Source organism: Lissotriton vulgaris, chromosome 2_1 (assembly GCF_964263255.1).
Source record: "Lissotriton vulgaris chromosome 2_1, aLisVul1.2, whole genome shotgun sequence".
In the NCBI taxonomy this organism is placed as follows: domain Eukaryota; kingdom Metazoa; phylum Chordata; class Amphibia; order Caudata; family Salamandridae; genus Lissotriton; species Lissotriton vulgaris.
In genome coordinates, this window is record NC_141687.1 from 265,901,727 (window position 1) to 265,917,892 (window position 16,166).

Genomic DNA, 16,166 nt, shown 5'->3' on the forward strand with positions numbered 1-16,166 from the left:
GCTGGGGTCTGAATTGTTTATGCAGTTTTAACTTTACTAGCTGATTTTTGCTCTGCTTTTAAACGTAGTGTAGCATGTCTTAATGTAACTACTCACCTAATTAGATCAGGTATATTTGAAAAAATGAAAGCTCCATCACTTAATTGTTTATAATCAGAATTGATATCAGTGGGCTCTAAGTTTTTAGAAACGTTTCTAAAACCAAGTATTACCTCCCAGGTGAAGTACTCTGCAAAATACAACTGCTCGAAATCTTTCCACTGCTGAACCATTGCTACAAGGTCTAGGGCAGAAGTAGTCTCATGAGCTTCTTTGCAAGCAGTGGATCTGATATTGGCCTTTTCATCAGTAGTCAAAGTAGAGTGAGTGCCGCCCATCTTGCTTATCTATGTCTTTATCATCTGAAGAAAAATGTTCTTCAGCAAGATCATTCTCAGGGGCAGAGGGTAACTTATGCGGGGCGGAGGTCAATCTACCAAGATGGAATCATCCTGAGGTTTATTAAGTATAGAATAAATGGGGCGCCTAATAGGGTACTGGCCAGTTATCTCTAACCGACGCTCCCTTTCCTCTTTTTCTTTTATTGCCTTCATCTCTTTATATTTTAATTCCAGTGCTTTGCTTTTCGATATATTGTTATACGCTGTTCTTTTTCTGCTATAGCTTCTTCTTTCCTCACTCTCTCTTGCACTTCTTTCTTCCACATTCGTACACAATCAAACATGTCTTGTCAACTTTTTTTTAAACTAAAAAGATTCAATATGTAGAACAGTGTTTAAGTCAAATGACCCACTTACTGGCTATTGGAGATCAGGCTCCTTTTTTGTATATTTGTTCCACAGTGTACTATACATTATGGAAGAAATACCGTATTTAATGTACATATGCCTATTAGGTGTCCCCTCTGGGGGAGCCGGATGACTTCTGTCTAAATTCATTTTGGTACCTCCAAGACAGCAACACAGCCTACTGAGTGTGCTGGAAACAGACATGCTACCAAGGTTTTGTAAAACATTACTTTTCCAAAATATTCCAAAGTAGAAAAAAATCTTTACATTACCTGCCTTTTATCTTTTGCAAAAAATAAATCAAAAAAACAAAACCAGAATCTTGTCCAACCAAATCAAGAGTGCCGCTTCAGCGACCTAACCAAGCTACATTCACCAACTTTCAACTGCCAATCTCCTGGTCGACCTAATGGTCACTGCAAAAAAATTACTCCAAAGGATACCTCAGTCGGGACCTGCCACCACCTGGAGGCTCAAATCGGGAAAAAATGGAAAAGTCACTTCGGTCTGCAAAGACAAGGGGTCTTCTCATGCAGGACGTCTCCTCAGTAATATTCCACTCTTCCGTCAAGACCACTCCTTTGCACAGCTGTGTCTCCGATGAGTATCCATGTGTCGGGCACCAACTGTGGAAATGTGCCTTTTAATGGGCACACCAGTGCAGGGGTAAGTAACCCTTCTCTGTCCACGGGTCCATAGACCAACAAAATAGAGATTGGCACAGAAGCTGGAATTCAAATAACAAGTTTATTAATCACTCATGAGTGGGACCACGTCCATACAACACCCTCAAGTGTTCCAGGAGGTAGTACATTGAATACAGACTGTGGTGCTTATACACATAGTTTGTTGCAGAGTAAGCATGTAGATACAAATAGAAGGTACAGGCGTACACAGGAATAGTTACTGATAAACATGGGCAGATGTGAGATCACTTAGTCAGCAAAGTGGGAGGGGGAACAGAACTGTTTACAACAGCAGAACATAGTTGACAGTTATGTCTTTAACCAGGTGCATTTCAGCAGCTACAGGCCTTTGCTCAGCAGATACATTGCTTTTTCCCAGTACAGAAGGTGTTTACTAAAGCTGATGACTCGAGCAGAATAGAAGGGCAAGCAACAGTGAAGACGGAAGAATTACATAGCTAATAAAATGGATTACACAACCAAAATGGCTTCAGCTTATGCTAACGGAAATTATTACACGTTTTTCACAAAACAAGACCTCAAGACTAAGAGCCTTAGATGAACTACTGATTCCAGTTAGAAATAAGATTAGGTTTATGGAAGGAGGGGAAATGGGGCAATCTTAGGTTTCTAAAGGGGGAAACGTGTGTGTATGTGTGTGGGAGGATATAAAGGGGGACGAGGGAGTTGGGACTTTTGTAGAGGTTAGAAGCGGGGAAAAAGAGGGGATAGTTTGCCTTCTAACAAGTGCTCTATTGGATAATCTGCCAATTTTTCTTTCAATGGTAATTGTTGAAACCAAAGAAAAGTCACATAGAATAAAGACAGTCATGTCTCTATTCCTCCACTCATTGGTTTCTATAGTTATACCTTTCTCTTCTGGAATGTAGACAATACACTACCCCTGTATGGGGACTGTTACCCAACCACCTCTTGTGTCATTTCAGACCAGATTTAAACCAAAATTAATCTCACTGATCACGCCATACATACACAATTGCAAAGAGTATGTAACCTTCTACCATAAACCATACTTGCACTCTATATTCACCCAAAAATGTCGGTGCATGGACTTGTTATGACCGTAGTGGAATCTTAAATGAGCTGGCAGGTATATCATTCATATAGGATAAAAGGCCTGTTTTGTTGCTGATTACTAAAAGATGGTACACTGTCCCTACCTCTCGATGTACATAGCCTGGGACACGCACAATAGCCCAGGGTATACTTTTTGTACCCTTCCATGGCCTCGGTGCTAAACTCTGAGCCTCGCTGTTAATTTTGGGCCTAGGCCTACAGTGCACATGCAGGATTTTGTGCTTGCTGTGCTTGCTGTGACTTAAATAAAGTCTGGATGTCAGATTCAATTGCAGTTGGATTATTCATGACTGGGATACATTTCCTTTACCATAAATGGAGACAGTCCCGCCCCAACAAGGAGTGTAGAGAGACTAATTTCCCATCTCTTCTAGCTGATCCCAGGTTTTTTTTTCATTTTCTTAATAAGTTTTCATCAAATACAGACTACAGCGGTAATCCATTGCAAGCATGGAAAGATTGATGGGACATTGTATCATTCGTATACATTGTCTTCTCCGGATGCATTTGTTAATCTATTGGCATTGAAAGTCCAGCAATAGATCTAGTGTCCCGGTATCCATGCAGCAGACTTAATTCGCTTAAATTCCCTGTGTAAACAGAACTTGCTTTATATTGAGAGAAAAAATAGAACGTAAAGCAAGGAGTAGGGGGGGGGGGGAGGGGATCGCTCTGGCCGTCGATCATGGAGTGTCTCAGTGACGCAAGCAGTGCCATCACAATTATTTTGAACAGTCTCATCGCATCACCTAACTTTCAGTGGTGGAGGCCTCCGCTTGGTCGAGTGGCTGGGCACTGAGGTAGCTGTGTAATGGTTCCCATATATAAGGACGCGCCTGTGCAGGCATTAGCTCCCAAAATTCTGATAGCTGGTTATGGCAGAATGATGCATCTTTAAGCCAGTGAGCCAAACGCGATTTCCGCCCGCGACCCCAGCAGATTGCCACCCGCCTTTTAGCCAGCAGCATTAGCATGAACGCTAGCTTCCTATGTTCCGCCGGTACCTTTTGTGCTTAGCCAAGAAGGGCAACCAGCGGTGAGTGTTCACATTTACAACTTATCACTTGTTCCAACACATCAAAGATGCCTCCCCAATACTCCGTAACATCCTGGCATTCCCACGCCAAGTGGAGGAAGGAGGCCTCTGGCGTCCTGCAGCGCACCCATCGTGTACCCTCACTCAAACTAGCTCTATGCATCCACACAGGGGTCCTGTACAGCCTGTGAATAAACTTAAAAAGAATCAATAGTAGTCTGTAATTGGACGACCGCTCCCTGGCCTGCGCGCAGCAGTATGCTCACACTCCCTCCTCAAAGGAGACTCCCAGGCTTTTTTCCCATTTGCGTTGTGCAGGGGGATACTTATCGGGGATTCACACTGCATACCAGAGTATAAGTGGGTAATGTGTTTGCGAGATGAGGGGTTGCCTAAAAACTCTTCCAGGACACGGAATGTCGGTGGTGCCACCTGAACGAGTCCTAAAGAGCATGCAGCGCTGCTCTTAGCTGGAATTGTGTAATTCTATCCATCAGTCCCGTGTGCTCATCCCCTGGCACAGCATCCATGCTAATGAAGATGCTGTCAGGGAATGCCTGCCCCATTGTGTGCAGCTGTAGCTTTCGCAGTCTGGCAGATTCCCATCTTAGTAGTGAAAGGTAATGCTAGGTGTCTAGTGAGTGGCGCGGAAGGTGCGAATAGCGTGTCCAAACATGCCCTACGACTAAGTTCCTGCCATGCCCAAACTGTACAGCCAACTGGATTAATCTCGGCCCGTGGGCGGCTCTGTTGCCTAAACCGTATGCAACAGAACCGGGCCCGCCTGGTCACTTTCAGGGGCGGTGTGTGCCATAAACTGAGTTGGAGGAATCCAATAAAATCAGAACTCGGCTTGTTCACAATTATAGTACAACTCCATGTCCGGTGCACCCAGATCCCCCTGCTTCAAACGGAAGCGTGAGGGTCTCCCATGCAATACGTGACTGCCTACCCGCCAAAACCAGGGATATCCGATTCGAATGAAGCCTCCTCTTAAATTCCGCAATGAAAAGTAGCGGGAGGTTGGTAAAAAAAATATAAGAATGTGGGTAATATCACCATCTTGGCGATCGCGATCCTGCCTTCCAGAGACAGCGGGAGCGACTTCCAACTGTTCAGCCGGCTCTCACCATCCCATAAGTCTGCCATAATTATAACGCCACAGCTCTTCAGAATCCCGACTTATCCAGATGCCCAAATATTTCACTGGGGATTCTGCCCGTTTAAGTGGAAATTCCGACTGGACCGTGTCAGTGGCCACAGTTAGCGGGAAGAGCGTGGACTTCGCCCAGTTGATTGTGACGCCTGAGAGACCTCCGAATCTAGTGATTTTGCGAATGAGGGGGTCCAGATTTATAGCCGGGTGGTTAACGTATAGAGTCACGTCATCTGCATACATAGACACCAAGATCACCCGGGGAGTAAAGACAAGGCCGCGCCGTGCGTGATGCTGCCATAATCAAGCTGCCAGTGGCTCCATAGCTACAGCAAATTGGAGGGTTGACAGCGTGCACCCCTGCCTCGTGCCGCAGCCACCTTGACAGAGGGGAGACCACTTCATTGAACTGTAACATAGCCGTCGGAGTAGAATATAGTAGAACATTTTTTTTTAAAAGGACGGGCTCCTGATGATACGGGTGAGAAGTGTAAAAGGTCCGGCCATTCCAAGGTATTGAATGCCTTTGTAGCATCCAAAAAAATGGTGGCAGTCAGGAGAGAATAGTCAACCTCCTGCATGGTTGCGAAAAGGGTGCGAAGGATATAGGAAATACTCCTACCATGAACAAAGCCACACTGATCAGGTCTAAGCACCGTGGGAAGCCAGAGGAGAAGTCTCGTGGCCAGCAACTTCGCGTGGATTTTATTATCAAGGTTAATCATTGATAGTAGTCTGAAGGAATTGCAGAGCTGTGGGTTCTTGTCTGGCTTAATAATGGTCACAATGAGTGCCTCTCTGAGAGAAGGGGGCAAAAATTTCCCGCTCTAGTGATTCCTAGTACATGTTGAGGAATGCGAGTAGTGGCGCAAACTCCTTATAGAATTTGGACGTTAGTCCGTCCAATCTCAGCGCTTTTTCCCTGGGCATAGACCTAATGACATCGATCGTCTCCTCCTCTGAGAATGGCTCGTCCAGATATCTAAGATGACATCACTTAGCCATACCAATTCAATCGAGTCCAGGAAGGGGAGCAGATCAGGTTGTGCTTCTGTCTGACGTGCGGCATATAATGAGATACAGAAGGCAAGCATTTCTGCCTGTCCAACAACTAATCCATTTTCACCAACACGTAGCTTGCCAATATATTAGTTTGCTCATGGCTTTTTGAGAAGTCCCACCAGAGTTTTTTCCGGCTTTGTCACCTTCGCCGTATTGGCAGGCTCAAGCCTCCTTTCCTAGATAGTGTCTCTCTCTGTGTGATGCCTCCTCAAATTCGGCAACCTTTTTCCTATTTTGTCCTAGAGTTGCTAGCTGATTGAAGGCGAAATACTTTGATTCGCGTGCCCATATCTCCCTTTCAAGGTGCCGGAGGTCGCCTCTGAGCGAGCGTAGGCCCTCGCCTTCTTGGCGATACACTTGCCTCTAATAACTGATTTAACATCCCCCCCACATCATGGACTGGTAGTCAAACAGGCCAGTACTTTTCTCAAAATATTCAGTGAATGCACACATAATCTCCTCCCTGAAGACCTGGTCCCAGAGGGAAGCCTCCAGGTGAAAGCCCTGTTTGGTGCGTCAGTCAGCGAGAATTCTAGAAGGACCAGAGCGTGATCCAAGAGGGATTGGGTGAGATGAGCCTGTTACAGACCCAAGTGTCCTTGTCGCGCGATGTTAACCAGTAATCGATTCTGGACCATGTAGTGCCCGCTGTTGATATGCAGGTTCCTTCCCTGCTGTGAAGGTGTCGACCGCGCCAGACATCCACCAAATCATGATCCTGCATGAGGACCTGTAGCTGTTCCTCCGCCTTCGGATGAGGCCAACGGGGTCCACCTGATCTGTCCTTTTAGCTGACCCCAGGGTTGACAACTGTCTGTGTGCACAACCTAGATTGAGGGAATAACTTGCCATTGAAGATCTCTGGGCACAGGATGTCGGGCCAGTTTCAGTAAAACATCAAATCAGAGGTTCTGAAGATGTTATACTTGATTTAGCATTGTTGTAGTTCTTTGGCCTGTCCATTCGTATTGGTGTTGAAGCAAGGATCAACAAACTTGTGCTTCTGTGTGGATTACCGAGTCCTTACTTAGGTACCCAAGATGGGTGCGCACCCGATCCTGTGAGTGATGAACTTGGAAGACCACCTGCGTGCTGCTCACTTTTTGGGTACCTTTGATCTGACCAGTAGCTAATGTAATGTTGAATTGACAATGATTGCCATGTGGTAGACTGCATTCTCTGCGCCATAGAGCATGTACCAGTTTAGAGTTAAGGTTTTTGGGCTCAAAAATGTGCCAACTGTATTTTAACACCTAGTCAACCATGTTCTCTCATGGCTGGAAAAGTTCTACTGTGACGACATTGCAATTTTTAGCTATGATCTGTACGGATCACCTAGTACACCCAGAAAAGGTGTTAGCATACCAGGAGTGGAACTGACCATCAAGGCAACCATGTGCAATGTGGGGCAGTCCTCTATAGTCTGCCTTTGGTATTAGGTGGGCGATAGGAAGAACCGCCCTATGGCCACTAATACCCAGTTTGTTTTGGAGTGGAAGGTTCCCAACTCGTACACACCAGTGAGTTCCTTTTTAGGACTCATTGGCTAATACAGTAACGTTTCAGCCAACTGTATGGCCATAGTTACATCCTTGATGGCACTGACGTCCAAGAAACAGCGTTGGAAACTGATTCGGACTGTGTCATGTTAGAAGGCCTTTGAGCACCTGAAGGCTGCACTATGTAATCCCTTGACTACTGCCAGCCATTCATTGTACAGACTGAACCTTCAGATAATGGAGTTCGAACAGTACTGGCTCAAGGTGATGACAAATGTGGAGAGAATTTAATGGCCTTTATCAGTAGAAGACTATTTCCTTTGGAACAGGACTGGACTACCATTGTAAATGAATATTCTGCAGCAGTGTGGGCCCCAATGAGGTTCTGTCCTTACCTGTTTTATACCAGATTTGTGGTGCATACACATCACAAGCCACTTACATGGTCGGTGGCAATGAGGAGTGAAAATTATTCCCAGGCTGTTGCTGTTCTATTTGATTACAAGGCAAAGATATCATGGTGGAGCACAAAGGTTGATTGCAGCATGGGAATGCAGATAGACTTTCCCACCCGTTTTGCCAATCTGACGACTGGACTTCTCAAATTGTGGAATAAAGTTCCGGGTGGTCTGATCTGGGAAAGACAGCTGTTGGGAAAGGAATATGACCTGCATAGTAAATAGGCATGTTCCCCTTTCCTGAGTTTCTGACTGCATATATAACTAGTATCTTGACTTTTTTTTATTGGGTCTGCAATCACGCTAATCCAACATGTGCATAGAGGCCTTTGCCTGTCCATGGAATCGCAAGGTCCAGAATCTGTTCTGTGATCTGGAGGGGGTGCATCAAACATGCCATCATAAATGACATGGGACTACTGCCGATGTCCTGGGTTGACCACAAGACGCAATGGTGGCAGTGCACTGCGTTTTGTTAATTTTAGTGTTGATCAGACCTTATCAAAGGGGAGTATGAATCTATTGACCTCACTGGAGTAAACTTTGCTATAGGGTTAAGACCAAGACACTTGCACTGACAATCTGTGTGCATGCTGAGTGAGTGTATTTGTGGTGGATGTGTAGTAAGACTATGTGGTGAGAGTCTGAGTACTAGGATGAGTGGGATCCGTTTTGGAAGCCCCATGCTTTAGCTTGGCACAAAATGGAGGGTAAATCGCTGCTTTCCCAGACAGGGAAAGTGTATTGATTGCATTCGTGTGGCTGGAAGGTGGAGACCCGGACACTGAGACAGGTCCATGTTTAGAAATGCCATTAGGTCCTTTGATTATAATTTATTTCTTCCTGCTCCTAACGTTTTAGAAGGTGGTATGGATGAGAGATGGGCCAGCAATTTCTGTTGTAAAAGATTAGGTAGTTTCTAGCAGGGCTTTCCCTTTTGTTTGTCCCCAGTTATTGCTTCAGGAATGGCGATGACTGCCATGTCCAGAGATAGCACAATTTGTTGTGCCCTTGTTTTGGGTCCTCTGGTTTGAAGCCAGCATCATTGCTACCTGTTATGAGAAACATCACCTTGCAAAACGGTTATGTCTGAGCTATTGCCAGAAAACGACATTTTGAAAGAAAAGAAAGTCATACTGCCTCTGAAGCAGTGGTTGGATCTGTTTCCCATTTCTGGGAAAAGGAATATAGCCGTGGGACCCAAACCAAACCATTTGGTGCCAGTTTCATGACGAAAGAGAAGAGTGCTCTGCTGCTGTGTGACCAGGGCTGGTGCCTGCATGACAGCCAGGCTCCCAGAGTTGAGGGGACATGACCTGAAGTCTGCACATCTTACCGGAGGAGCTGTCTCTCTATCTAACAACTTGTTGCCTGCCTGCCTGCTCAGAGACTGAGCACCTGGCACTGCAGGAGGAGAGACTGTCCAGAATGAGAAGGTTAGCATGTTTGAGGAACACCGATAGAAAGCGGACTGACAGGAGGAGCAAAGCAATGTGTTGACCCATTTTGTAACAGGGGTCTCTTGTCTCTGTGAGCGATTACCATAGAGAACTGTGCCAAGGCTTTCAACTAAAAGGCAGCATTGTTTCACCTGGTAGCCCTGCCATGTACCGTAATACTGGGGCTTCCCTGCAAATGAAGCCATTCTCTCTGACTGGCCCTGGAAAATCTTGAACAGCACCTCTGTGTCCCGGGAGGTGACGTCTTCGACTTGGCGTTGACATAGACTGCGTTGTGACGACACAGTGCCCATATAGGTGCCACCCTAACACGCTGACATCAGTTCCTTTCTTTCAGCGGCAAAAGCACACATCCAGACAGCTACCTCTGTTATTTTTTGACCAATTGTTTTTGACTTTTTTTTGACAATGTTTTGCCTTTCTAGTGCGCCGGGGACATATCCCCTGAAAAACCTACAGGTTTCGAGCCTTGTGGGGATTGTCACAGCATTATGTCTGTGTCCGAGTCCCAGTTGGTCTATCTGTAGTGCTAGAGGGTCAGGACACAACCGCAAGGCCTGCGCAGAGTGCAATTCGATGCACCTGAAGACAAGCAGGCAATGCAGCTCCTGGTGAAACAGTAAAAGAAGGAAGGCTCAGCTGCTGTTCCCGTGGAAGATCTGTTCCCGTGGATGATGGTCTTTTTGCACCAAGACCTCATAGTCGAAGTCTGGTTTGTTGATGAAGCACTAGAAGAAGTTGTTGAAGTTTGTTTCTACTTCACCCTCTTGATCTCCTGCTTCTAGACCCCACTCCTGATTACCACCTGCGTAGCCAACGTCTTCCAGAAAAGGCGTTACCCACAGTAAGTAACTTGATCATTTATTAGGATTTACTGATTTACCTGCTTATTATTTCATTAAGTACAACTGTATCATTTTTAGTGTAAGCTATTCTAAAGGAAGCCAAGCAGCGAGAAAAACCACAGCAAAAGGAAACCCCATCATAATAGGAGTTTTGCAGGGAAGTAAGACACAGGAATTCAATCCAAAAGGTGGCTACAAAATGGTGGTGTACTGACTGGAACTTGATAGTCATCAGTCGGGAATGTGAGAATCCAATTTATAGAGCGAGTTCAGTAAGCAATCATTCATTGTGCTGTCAAGGTGCTGATTTCATAGAGGTAAGTCATATGATTTTGGCTTACATTTTTCAAGGATTAGATCCTGATCAAATATGTCTAGTGTATTACCTGCCCTGTATCTAAACTTTTGTAGGCACTATCTTCAGCTAGGTTTCATTTGTTTAATGTCGGAGGCTTGAGCAGATTTCCATGTTAAGACTAGAACGCTCTTTGCTACAAATGTGACTAAACCTACTCGTCTTCTTATCCTGTTTGGTTCTAGACCAGGGTTCTCCAAAGTCAGTACTGAAGGGCCGGATTTCTAAGATGACTACATTTATCTAAATGGGGATATGCTAAAAATCTGGAATGGATCCGACCCTCCAGGACAGACTTGGCCGAACCCTGTTCTAGACAAGAAGCGTAGAAGGCATATTTTAGGAGTAAGACTATTATGCCGATCAGTGAGCACAGTAACATTTTGATATTTCTTTTTTTAATATATATTTTTTTTTACAGTTTTATATAGCGCAAACTAGACCTGAGACATCGGGTATCAGAGCGCTTTACATAGCACCAGTTTCGTTGCAGAAGGACACATTCATTTTTGTTAGGCACGGGGAGATTAAGTGATTTGCCCAGAATCACAGGATGTTGAGCTTAGTTGCAGAAACTCGAACCTGGTTCCCCAGCTTCGAGGTCGACCAATCTAGCCATAAGGCTACATCTTCTCTCCTGGTTCATTGTCTTGTCCCAAAACTCACTTCTCACTAGGCAAGACCAGATCCTATGATAAAAAGTGCTTGCATCCTAGGCATACAGCGAGAACAGCAGAGAGCATGCCATGCAACTTCTGTGGTGTGAGATATGTGCAGTGTAAATAATACAATTAGATAAGCTTGAAGTGTGTGTTTCTGGAAACTTTTGCTACGTGTCTCGGGGCAATTTGCCATTCCGCACCAGAAAGGTATTCATCAAAGGAATGTATGAAGGATTTATAGAGCGCTAGAATCATTCCCGGAGGGGTATCTCCGCGCTGTAGTTGGAGGTCCAGAGGCTAAAACAGGTGGTCAGTTGTTGAAGAGTTCCGTTTTCAGACGTTTCCTGAACTTCAGAAAATTCAGGCACTTGTGTAAGTGGACGGGGAGCTGGTTCCAGTATCAAGGAGCCAGGTAGGAGAAGGCTTTATCACCGGCACGAGGTTTGTTAAACTGAGGGATAACAAGTAGAGCCTTCTCTCCAGAACGCAGAGATCTGCTTGGTAGGTAATGAACAAGTTTTTACGCAAGGTACCTGGGAACCCTATCATGGATTGTTTTGTAGACCAATCAGCAGATTTTAAACTTAATTCTTTTACAAATGGGGAGCCAGTGGAGGCATCTCAGTAATGGGAGAGATGCAGTTCTAGGAGGCATATTGAGGGCCAGACGGGCTGCCGTGTTCTGAACCACTTGCAACCTGTTCAGCATGGTGTTGTTTGCTGCTGCCAAGAGGGCATTACAGTAGTTGAGACGGCTGACTACCAGGGCTTGAATCGGGTTTGTATGTACAGATAAAGGGAGGAGGTGGAACACTCTCCGTAAGAGCTTCAACATATAAATGCAGGTTCCTGAGGTAGTTGCTACTTGATCTCTCATAGATAGGGAGTGGTCTAGGTCTCGCTCCAAGGGAAATGTGCCTTCCTAATCCGAAATCCCATTTAGCATTTGTCACCCAGTCCAAGCAAAGCTTTTCCCCAAGTTTTATATAAAAGAGTGACCCCTAGCCATGTCAGTATCATTTATAAGATCTTATCAATTGTGCGTCCATGTGATCATTGCCGTATTGTGTGAGGCAGCATGGGATATAAACTGCCCTTGGTGTAGTTTGTATTAAATCTGTCTATCAAAAGCTGCAAGACTTCCTAAATCCTAAGGGTGACCTACCTGAGTTACAGAAGCCTTACCTCACGATATACAATTGGCTGTTTTTTTAATACTGCTAACTGTAGACATGCACAATAGGGGAAGCTACGGTGTACATACCACCTTCAGTTTATTTTATACTAAATATGTATTCCAACAACATTTAGCAATTATTAAAGCTCTTTTTCTGGTGATCACATAAAGTCGACTTGGTTCGGTGTCGACGGAGACCTAAAGAGGAAATGTATGTTGGGTGGTGAAAGTAATAGTGCATTTTTTATATTAAGGTGAAAAATATGTCAGAATGTGGAAAAAACGCGTGTCCAGTGCATGCTAACTAGAAAAACACATTTCCGTTTCAGTGATCTTACTCTGCTTACAATGATTATCTAGACTGCCAAAGTTTCAAAAGTTTAGTTTTGATCTGTCTTCTGGAAGAAAAAAGGTAATGATGGTTTCTTTGCCAGTTATTATGCAATGTTTAATTGCTTGCTTAAAGGCTTGTGTAGCAATCGTGTTTCACCAGCTGTGACAAGATGGTTTGTTTTTGCATTTCTTTTTAATGTATTTGCACGTTTCAGCCTTTCCCAATTACATATGATAACAAGGTAGACAAGGGCTAACCCGAATGGGAGGTTTCAGGGTGTGGCCCTGTCTAGCCTCGTTTTTGAGTTTCAGACACATTCTCATCTTTGTAGCAGCAACAGTCTGCATCCTCATTGCGTGCCCGTGCGTTCATGCAAGTTTATAATTCAAAGCTACCCATGTCTTGTTCCTTACAGAGGGGATTGTCTTGATGGTGATCTCCTATAGGAAATTCAGGTAATTGCCAGGCCTGCCTGCCTGCCTGCCTTTCTTTCTTTCTTTCTCTTTCTCTCTCTCTCCCTCTCTCTCCCTCCTCTCTCTCTCACCTTCTCTTTTTTCTTTTTTTCTCTTTCTCTCCTTTTCTCTTTCTTTCATACTTCTTAAGTGTAGAAGAGACACTTGTCTAGGCACCAAAGAAAAGGTTATCATAACTCTGCTTCTGTTATTACTTGTATGAACCTGTTTTTATAATTGAAAATGTTTGTTACGGATATGCATACCTGCACAGTGTAGAAAAGGGCGTACACCGTAGGAATGCAGCAAAATGCTAAACTTAAAATGTAAATACAATGTTTTCATCGAATCCCCGAGTAGAATGGACTGTTTCTAAATACTGAGTGGGCCTTTCTACCTCTCATTTAGAACAAGCATTTACAATGCAATGGTCTCGGCATTATTAAAGGTAGAGCTATTGGCATTGCTCATGTTTTTTTTTTTTGTTTTTTTTTTAAAAATCATAAATAAATGGCATTGTCATTTACATTGCCAATAGCTTAATCGATTGCATATGCGAGACCTATTGTATTAGTACCCACACACAGAGTAAGTAGTAGAGTAGTAGAGTGAGTAGTTGATATTGAGTAGGAGAGCGTTATTAGTAAAGAGATTATTAGAGAGCGAGTAGTAAAAAAGTGGGAGTATTATATAGTGATAGAGTGAGTAGTAAAGAGTCCTAGAGAGACACACATTTACATGCAAAGGGGGGGGGGGTGTTTGACGCAGCAGCCAGAGATGCCCACTCAGGAGCTGGGTGTCCGTGTTCAAATCTCAGAGCAACATCCTATGATTCTGGGCAAATCACCTAATGTCCCTGTGCCCATGGACAGCGACTGGATATCCTCACGGGTGATGTGCTGCGTTATATAACTCTACAGACTTTATTCAACTGGTATTAAATTAAACATTTGCACGTGCAGCAATAATCATTGATAAAACTACCGGACAGGTGCATAATACTGCCCAAAAAAATTGCCTTTTTGCAGTGTAATTTAACAAACACGACTACTGATTAGTAATTTCAATGGTGTGCATTTTCCCCCATTGGTAATTTACCTACATTGAACTCCAAGATAGGTGAGGTCCTGGTGTGTATATACCCCAGCTGGATATTATCTAGTGGCATTCAACTGTTGGGTGTGGCTCATGATGCACCTTCTTCTGTTGGTGGGTTACATTGCTTTACTAGGCATTTTAAATTGGGAGAGGTAAATGATAATTTCCCTGTTGGAGTTTACTTGGCGAGTGTTTACTTTGGCAGTTTACCATGGTGGCCCCATTAAACCAATAAAGCGTAGTCCAGGTTTATGTCTTCCATATACAGAGTGAAAGCGGTCTAAGTGATATATAAGCTGTGTACTATACAAACCTAAAACAAATCTACTTTGACCCATATCTGCGTCAGCCGGCTATTTTGTAATACACTGCTTAACTTCCGCAAATGGGCCGTAAAACGTACTCCCCTCCCCCCCCCCCCACACTCCCTCCCCTGAAATTGTCATGAATGTTTACACACAGAAACTGACGCCAGTCCTCGGGTCTGTGTCCGTCTGTCCTTCTGGTGTATAGCGGCGAGACTCCGAACAGTAGCTGCCGAGGCGCTCGGCACCCGGGAGACTCTCAGAAAGACTTATATCTCAGGTCCATGTTCTGGGTGGGTGGTGGGGAGGGTAGAAAGCGAGAAAAGAGGTGCTAAACAAAGGCAGCCAGGATTCAAAGGGAGATAGGTGGGGGGGGGAGATGGACAGAGCCCGAATCTGTTTTTAGCAAGATATACAAGAAAGAGATAGAGAGGGTGGAAAAAGAGGCAGAGGAGAAGAGAAAAAGGAAACCGGGGAAGAGTGCGAGCGACGGAGGGAAAAGAGAGTGGGAGTCAGGGAGAGAAGAGGAGAGAATGAGGAGGAGAGAAGAACGCTGGTTGGTCGAGTGAGCTGAGGAGAGAAAGGAATAAACAGGGGCGAGAATAGAGTGAGCGCGGGGATGAAGGGACAAGAACAATATTGTCAGACCGATAAGCAGATAACTTCACAGCTTTCCTAGCTCATTGACTCAAACTCAGCGCTTTCCCGCCGGTATTTTGCAAGTAACTATGTCACTTTTTTCTCATCTTTCATTAAGTAAATATTCAACATTCGTAATCTGATGAATTTTCCGAAGTTAAGACATTTAAAAGGACCCCGAATGCAAGTATTTTGAACTCTCCCAGGAAGCTGAATAGACAAAAACATACCAGGTCAGGGTGAGGGGGAGAACCGATCACCTCTCACTGCGAATTAACTGCGTTTTGGGTGTTTCCATATCCACGGTGGCGCGTTGAATCTGTGGCGTCTGCAATTTTCTCCCTGTTAAGGCATAATGAGTGCGTGCTGGAGTGGAATTGGATGCTTTGTTGAAAGTCACCTGGAGCTGACCCGCATCTCTTATTCTGGCTGCTCCGCCTTGCACATATTGTGATATAAAATTAAGCCCATCTAAGTCCCTGTTAGTCGCTTATCCTGGTTCAAGCAGGACTCATGTGCTGAAAAATGTGCATCCCATATAATGAATAAGGGCCGGATGCGGTCGGGCAGAAATGGCTGCCGCAAAGGTCTGAAATTTTCGGAATCTGGGGCGTGTTTTTTGCTGAGTGACGGATGACGTCACAGATAGAAAGCATGCAAAAAACACGCCCACGAATCCGAAAGACGGGGCTTGAACTGAGTGACGCCCCTCTCCTCCAACGGCTGGCCAGCATTTACTAGGCCAGCCAATGGAGAAGAGGGACGGGTTCCAAGCCCCCTCTAAGAAACATTAAATCTCGGGCTCCGCCCACTGCTACGCAGTGCGACGGTCCTCAACCTAAAAATGGCAGGCGGAGTGGGTCAACTGATACCACTTGATCTAGGTGGGCACAGGGAGCTTTGGCATGTGTAACGAGGACTCAGCCATGGTTAGGCACTGACGACACCCCTGGTAAGTTTAAACTTCTGACACAATTTTGACATGGGTGGTCTATGTGGACCTTTAGTTTTGTGGACACTTGGCTCTTTTTTGCGTTGCATACCCTAAGCTTTACT

The 16,166-nt window shown here is 44.8% G+C and overlaps 1 protein-coding gene across 2 annotated transcripts in view; it reads left to right on the top strand.

Annotated features, from left to right (window-relative positions):
• Nucleotides 1-16,166, top strand: part of MYO19 (myosin XIX) — a 603,741-nt gene that overhangs the window by 71,906 nt on the left and 515,669 nt on the right. Inside the window, exon 1 of one of the 2 annotated variants that reach the window (XM_086954911.1) lies at nt 12,948-13,071. The exons of the other annotated variant lie outside the window; for it this stretch is intronic. The gene's annotated coding sequence lies outside the window, so the exon portion shown is untranslated. Of the gene's footprint in view, nt 1-12,947; nt 13,072-16,166 lie in introns of those variants that run through there. 2 annotated transcript variants of the gene reach the window in all.